Source organism: Salvelinus sp. IW2-2015, linkage group LG15 (assembly GCF_002910315.2).
Source record: "Salvelinus sp. IW2-2015 linkage group LG15, ASM291031v2, whole genome shotgun sequence".
Taxonomy (NCBI): Eukaryota; Metazoa; Chordata; class Actinopteri; order Salmoniformes; family Salmonidae; genus Salvelinus; species Salvelinus sp. IW2-2015.
The window spans coordinates 61263746-61271020 of record NC_036855.1 but is presented as its reverse complement, the minus strand read 5'-3'; the positions used below and the strand labels follow the sequence as shown (position 1 = coordinate 61271020).

Genomic DNA, 7275 nt, shown 5'->3' with positions numbered 1-7275 from the left:
AATAATATATAATATATATACACTGCTCAAAAAAATAAAGGGAACACTTAAACAACACAATGTAACTCCAAGTCAATCACACTTCTGTGAAATCAAACTGTCCACTTAGGAACAACACTGATTGACAATACATTTCACATGCTGTTGTGGCAAATGGAATAGACAAAATGTGAAATTATAGGCAATTAGCAAGACACCCCCAATAAAGGAGTGGTCTTGCAGGTGTGACCACAGACCACTTCTCAGTTCCTATGCTTCCTGGCTGATGTTTTGGTCACTTTTGAATGCTGGCGGTGCATTCACTCTAGTGTAGCATGAGACGGAGTCTACAACCCACACAATGGCTCAGGTAGTGCAGCTCACCAGGATGGCACATCAATGCGAGCTGTGGCAAGAAGGTTTGCTGTGTCTGTCAGCGTAGTGTCCAGAGCATGGAGGCGCTACCAGGAGACAGGCCAGTACATCAGGAGACGTGGAGGAGGCCGTAGGAGGCAACAACCCAGCAGCAGGACGCTACCTCCGCCTTTGTGCAAGGAGGAGCAGGTGGAAAACTGCCAGAGCCCTGCAAAATGACCTCCAGCAGGCCACAAATGTGCATGTGTCTGCTCCAACGGTCAGAAACAGACTCCATGAGGGTGGTATGAGGCCCAACGTCCACAGGTGGGGTTGTGCTACAGCCCAACACCGTGCAGGACGTTTGGCATTTGCCAGAGAACACCAAGATTGCAAATTCGCCACTGCGCCCGTGCTCTTCACAGATGAAAGCAGGTTCACACTGAGCACGTGACAGTCTGGAGACGCCGTGGAGAACGTTCTGCGCCTGCAACATTCTGATAGGCTAATTGACATCATTTGAGTCAATTGGAGTGTGACCGTGGATGTATTTCAAGCCTACCTTCCAACTCAGTGCCTCTTTGCTTGACATCATGGAAAATCAAAAGAAATCAGCCAAGACTTGTTCATCCTTGGGAGCAATTTCCAAACGCCTGAAGGTACCACATTCATCTGTACAAAAACATAGTACGCAAGTATAAACACCGTGGGACCACGCAGCCGTCATACCGCTCAGGAAGGAGACGCGTTCTGTCTCCTAGAGATGAACGTACTTTGGTGCGAAAAGTACAAATCAATCCAGAAACAACAGCAAAGGACCTTGTGAAGATGCTGGAGGAATTTAACTTAATATAATACATCAATAAAATCTATTTAGTCTCAAATAAATAATGAAACATGCTCAATTTGGTTTAAATATTGCAAAACATAGTGTTGGAGAAGAAAGTAAAAGTGCAATATGTGCCATTTAAAAAAGCTAACGTTTAAGTTCCTTGCTCAGAACATATGAAAGCTGGTGGTTCAATATTCCCAGTTCTTCAATATTCCCAGTTAAGAAGTTTTAGGTTGTAGCTAATATAGGAATTATGACGCGTCGACTATTTCTCTCTATACCATTTGTATTTCATATACCTTTGACTATTGGATGTTCTAATAGGCACTTAAGTATTGCCAGCCTAATTTCAGGAGTTGATAGGCTTGAAGTCATAAGCAGCGCTGTGATCAAGCATTGCTTAGAGCCTCTGGCAAATGGAGTAAAGTTTGAATGAATCCTTATGAGCCTGCTGCTGCCTACCACCTCTTAGTCAGACTGCTCTATCAAATATCAAATCATAGACTTAATTATAATATAATTAAGACAGAAATACGAGCTTTAGGTCATTAATATGGTCAAATCAGTAAACTATAATTTCGAAAACAAAACGTTTATTCTTTCAGTGAAATACGGAACCGTTCTGTATTTTATCGAATGGGTGGCAACCCTAAGTCTAAATATTGCTGTTACATTGCACAACCTTCAATGTTATGTCATAATTATGTACAATTCTGGCAAATTAGTTCGCAACGAGCCAGGCAGCCCAAACTGTTGCATATACCCTGACTCTGTGTGCAATGAACGCAAGAGAAGTGACACAATTTCCCTAGTTAAAATGGCCTGTTAACATGAATTTCTTTTAACTAAATATGCAGGTTTAAAAAATATATACTTCTGTGTATTGATTTTAAGAAAGGCATTGATGTTTATTGTTAGGTACATTCGTGCAACGATTGTGCTTTTGTTAAAATCACCCGTTTGGCGAAGTAGGCTGTGATTCGATAATAAATTAACAGGCACCGCATTGATTATATGCAACGCAGGACAAGCTAGTTAACCTACTAATATCATCAACCATGTGTAGTTAACTAGTGATTATGTTTAGATTGATTGTTTTTTTAAAAGATAAGTTTAATTCTAGCTAGCAACTTACCTTGGCTCCTTGCTGCACTCACGTAACAGGTGGTCAGCCTGCCATGCAGTTTCCTCATGGAATGCAATGTAATCGCCGATAATCGGCATCCAAAAATGCTGATTACCGATTGTTATGAAAACTTGAAATCGGCCCTAATTAAAATTGGCCATGCCTAATTAATKGGCCATCGGACGACCTCTAATCCTAACTAGTGTCCCTGTCGCTGAAAAACATCCCCACAGCTTGATGCTGCCACCACCATGCTTCACCGTAGGGATGGTGCCAGATTTAGTCCAGACGTGACGCTTAGCATTCAGGCCAAAGTGTTCAATCTTGGTTTCATCAGACCAGAGAATCTTGTTTCTCATGATCTGAGAGTCTTTAGGTGCCTTTTGGCAAACTCCAAATGGGCTGTCATGTGCCTTTTACTGAAGAGTGGCTTCCGGCTGGCCACTCTGCCATAAAGGCCTAATTGCCGGAGTGCTGCAGAGATGGTTGTCCTTCTGGAAGGTTCTTCAAATCTCCACAGAGGAACTCTAGAGCTCTGTTAGAGTGACTATCGGGTTCTTGGTCAACTCCCTGACCAAGGCCCTTCTCCCCCATTTGCTKKGTTTGACCAGGCGGCCAGTTCTAGGAAGTCTTGGCGGTTCCGAACTTRTTCCGTTTAAGAATGATGGAGGCAACTGTTCTTGGGGACCTTCAATGCTGCAGAAATGTTTTGGTACCCTTCCCCAGATCTGTGCATCGACACAATCCTGTCTCAGAGCTCTACGGACAATTATTTCGACCTCATGGCTTGGTTTTTCTTTGACATGCACTGTCAACTGTGGGACCTTATATAGACAGGCGTGTGCCTTTCCAAATCATGTCCAATCAATTGAATTTACCACAGGTGGAATCCAATCAAGTTGTAGAAACGTCTCAAGGATGATCAATGGAAACAGGATGCACCTGATTTCAATTTCAAGTCTCATTGCAAAGGGTCTGATTACTTAATTAAATAAGGTATCTGTTTTTTGTTTTATAAATGTGAAAAAAATTATAAAAACCTGTTTTCGCTGTGTCATTATTGGGTATTGTATGTGGATTGATGAGGAAAAAATACATTTAATAAATTTCAGAATAAGGCTGTATCTAAAAAAAAAAAATTGGGGAAAAGTCAAGGGGTCTGAATACATTTTGATTGCGCTGTGTCTGTGTGTGCGTATAAACTAACCTGTGCTGGATCCCCTCCACTGTAAGCTCATTTAGTTCCAGCTCTCCAGTCTTTAGTCGATCTGTGTTCTCCAGAAGACCAGAGTCAAACTCTACACACACCGGAACCTCCCCTACAGACCTGAACACACATGGTGAAACTTTTCAGCCTCTTGACTGCACTAAGATCAGAATATTTACATTTTAGTAATTTAGCAMGTTCTCTTATCCAGAGTGACTTGCTGCTGAATACCTGTTCTGTTGGATGAAGCTCTCATACTCTCTGTGTGGCTCTATGGCCATCAAAGCAGCAGACATCTCCTCGTGGACAGATACGACCTCCTGTTGGAGCATACTGGATATGTCATAGTACTCCTGCAGGATCTCCTTCCTGGGTTACAGGGCAAAAGTCAGAGGTCAGGGCTGTATTATTCAATCCTGGTCTGGGGACCCACTGGGTGTGCAGGCTTTTTTCTAGCCCAGCACTAATGCACCTGCTTCATCTAATCAAAGGCTTGATGATCAGTTATTAAATAGGTACAGTGACTTCGGAAAGTATTCAGACCCCTTAACTTTTTCCACATTTTGTTAGGTTATAGCCTTATTCTAAAATTAAATTGTTTCCCCCCCCTCATTAATCTACACACAATACCCCATAATGACAAAGCAAAAACTGTTTAGAAATTTTTGCTAATTCATTAAAAAAACTAAAACAACGGAATTACCACATTTCCATAAGTATTCAGACCCTTTACTCACTACTTTGTTGAAGCACCTTTGGCAGCGATTACAGCCTCGATTCTTCTTGAGTATGACGCTACAAGCTTGGCACACCTGTATTTGGGTAGTTTCTCCCATTCTTTTCAGCAGATCCTCTCAAGCTCTGGCAGGCTGAATGGGGAGGGTTGCTGCACAGCTATTTTCAGGTCTCTCCAGAGATGTTCGATTGAGTTCAAGTCCGGGCTCTGGCTGGGCCACTCAAGGACATGCATGCTCTTCAACCGATTGCTGCTCGCACCCGCCCGCCCGACTAGCATCACTAACTCTGGATGGTTCTGACTTAGAATATGTGGACAACTACAAATACCTAGGTGTCTGGTTAGACTGTAAACTCCCATTCCAGACTCACATGAATTAATCTCCAATCCAAAATTAAATCTAGAATCGGCTTCCTATTTTGCAACAAAGCCTCCTTCACTCATGCTGCCAAACATACTAGAGGTCGACCGATTAATCGGAATGGCCGATTAATTAGTGCCGATTTCAAGTTTTCATAACAAATCGTTAATCGGCATTTTTGAACACCGATTATGGCCGATCACATTGCACTCCACGAGGAGATCTCTGTTATGCGAGTGCATTAAGGAGCCACGGTAAGGTGCTAGCTAGCATTAAACTTATCTTATAAAAAAAACTATCAATCCTAACATAATCACTAGTTAACTACACATGGTTGATGATATTACTAGTTTATCTAGCTTGTCCTGCGTTGCATATAATCGATGCGGTGGCTGTTAATTTATCATTGAATCACAGCCTACTTCGCCAAATGGGTGATTTAACAAGCGCATTRGCGAAAAAAGCACTGTCATTGCACCAATGTGTACCTAACCATAAACATCAACGCCTTTCTTAAAATCAATACACAAGTATATATTTTTAAACCTGCATATTTAGTAAATATTGCCTGCTAACATGAATTTATTTTAACTAGGGAAATTGTGTCACTTCTCTTGCGTTCTGTGCAACAGAGTCATGGTATATGCAGCAGCTTGGGCAGTATATGCAGCAGCTTGGGCCGCATGGCTCGTTGCGAACTGTGTGAAGAATATTTCTTCCAAACAAAGACAGCCAACTTCGCCAAACGGGGGATGATTTAACAAGAGTGCATTTGCGAAAAAACACAATCGTTGCACGTATGTACCTAACCATAAACATCAATGCCTTTCTTAAAATCAATACACAGAAGTATATATTTTTTTAAACCTGCATATTTAGTTAAAAGAAATTCATGTTAGCAGGCAATATTATCTAGGGACATTGTGTCACTTCTCTTGCGTTCATTGCACGTAGAGTCAGGGTATATGCAACAGTTTGGGCCGCCTGGCTCGTTGCGAACTAATTTGCCAGAATTGTACATAATTATGACATAACATTGAAGGTTATGCAATGTAACAGCAATATTTAGGCTTATGGATGCCACCCGTTAGATAAAATACGGAACGGTTCCGTATTTCACTGAAAGAATAAACGTTTTGTTTTCGAAATGATAGTTTACGGATTTCACCATATTAATGACCTAAGGCTCGTATTTCCGTGTGTTATTATATTATAATTAAGTCTATGATTTCATAGAGCAGTCTGACTGAGCGGTGGCAGGCAGCAGCAGACTTGTAAGCATTCATTCAAACAGCACTTTCCTGCGTTTGCCAGCAGCTCTTCGCAATGCTTCAAGCATTGCGCTGTTTATGGCTTCAAGCCTATCAACTCCCAAGATTAGGCTGGCAATACTAAAGTACCTATTAGAACATTGAATAGTCAAAGGTATATGAAATACAAATGGTATAGAGAGAAATAGTCCTATAATAACTACAACCTAAAACTTCTTACCTGGGAATATTGAAGACTCATGTTAAAAGGAACCACCAGCCTTCATATGTTCTCATGTTCTGAGCAAGGAACTTAAACGTTAGCTTTCTTACATGGCACATATTGCACTTTTACTTTCTTCTCCAACACTTTGTTTTTGCATTATTTAAATTGAACATGTTTCATAATTTATTTGAGACTAAATAGATTTTATTGATGTATTATATTAAGTTAAAATAAAACTGTTCATTGTTCATTCAGTATTGTTGTAATTGTCATTATTACAAATACATGTATATAAAAAACTGTAAAACAATTTTTTTTATTTTATTTTTTTATTTTTTATCGGCCGATTAATCGATATTGGCTTTTTTTGATCCTCCAATAATCGGCATCGGCGATTGTGGGACCTTATATAGACAGGTGTGTGCCTTTCCAAATCATGTCCAATCTATTGAATTTACCACAGGTGGACTCCAATCAAGTTGTAGAAACATCTCAAGGATGATCAATGGAAACAGGATGCACCRGAMCTCAAATTCGAGTCTCATAGCAAAGGGTCTGAATATTTATCTAAATAAGGTATTTCAGTTTTTTGTTTTTAATGTGCAAAAATGTATAAAAAKCTGTTTTCGCTTTGTCATTATGGGGTATTGTATGTAGATTGCTGAGGAAATTGTTTTATTTAAACAATTTTAGAATAAGGCTGTAACGTAACAAAATGTGGAAAAAGTCAAGGGGTCTGAATACTTTCCGAAGGCACTGTATGTATAGTACAGGGCTGCAACAAAAGCCTGCACACCCTGTGGGTCTCCATGGCCAGTATTGATTACATTATTTGTGTTTGGACAACAGCCCAAAACTATTATATCAAACTTCCCATGAGAGTGCTTGAAATCTTATCATCAAAAGGGAAGGATATTAGGTGAGATAAAAAACCATGCAGTGTAATGACGGGATGACCATAGAGTCACAGTACTTCCCTACCGCGCTGTACACACACAATATGATCATCACTGACTGGGAATTCACTGACAGAGTTGTGCTTTCCGCTCACTCACCCACACACACACACTTACAGTACGAGTACCATCTCCTGCTGTAGGCTCTGTAGTGCCATGAGCAGGGCAGGTTGGGCCTGGCTGTAGTGGTGCTGAACCCCCTAATGAGTCCATGTGCTTGGTCAGTCAGAAGCAGCCCAGGTGTACCA

General features: G+C 40.8%; 1 pseudogene; it reads right to left on the bottom strand.

The window, feature by feature from the left end:
* Positions 1-7275, bottom strand: part of LOC111974450 (tyrosine-protein kinase Fes/Fps-like) — a 61114-nt pseudogene that overhangs the window by 37653 nt on the left and 16186 nt on the right.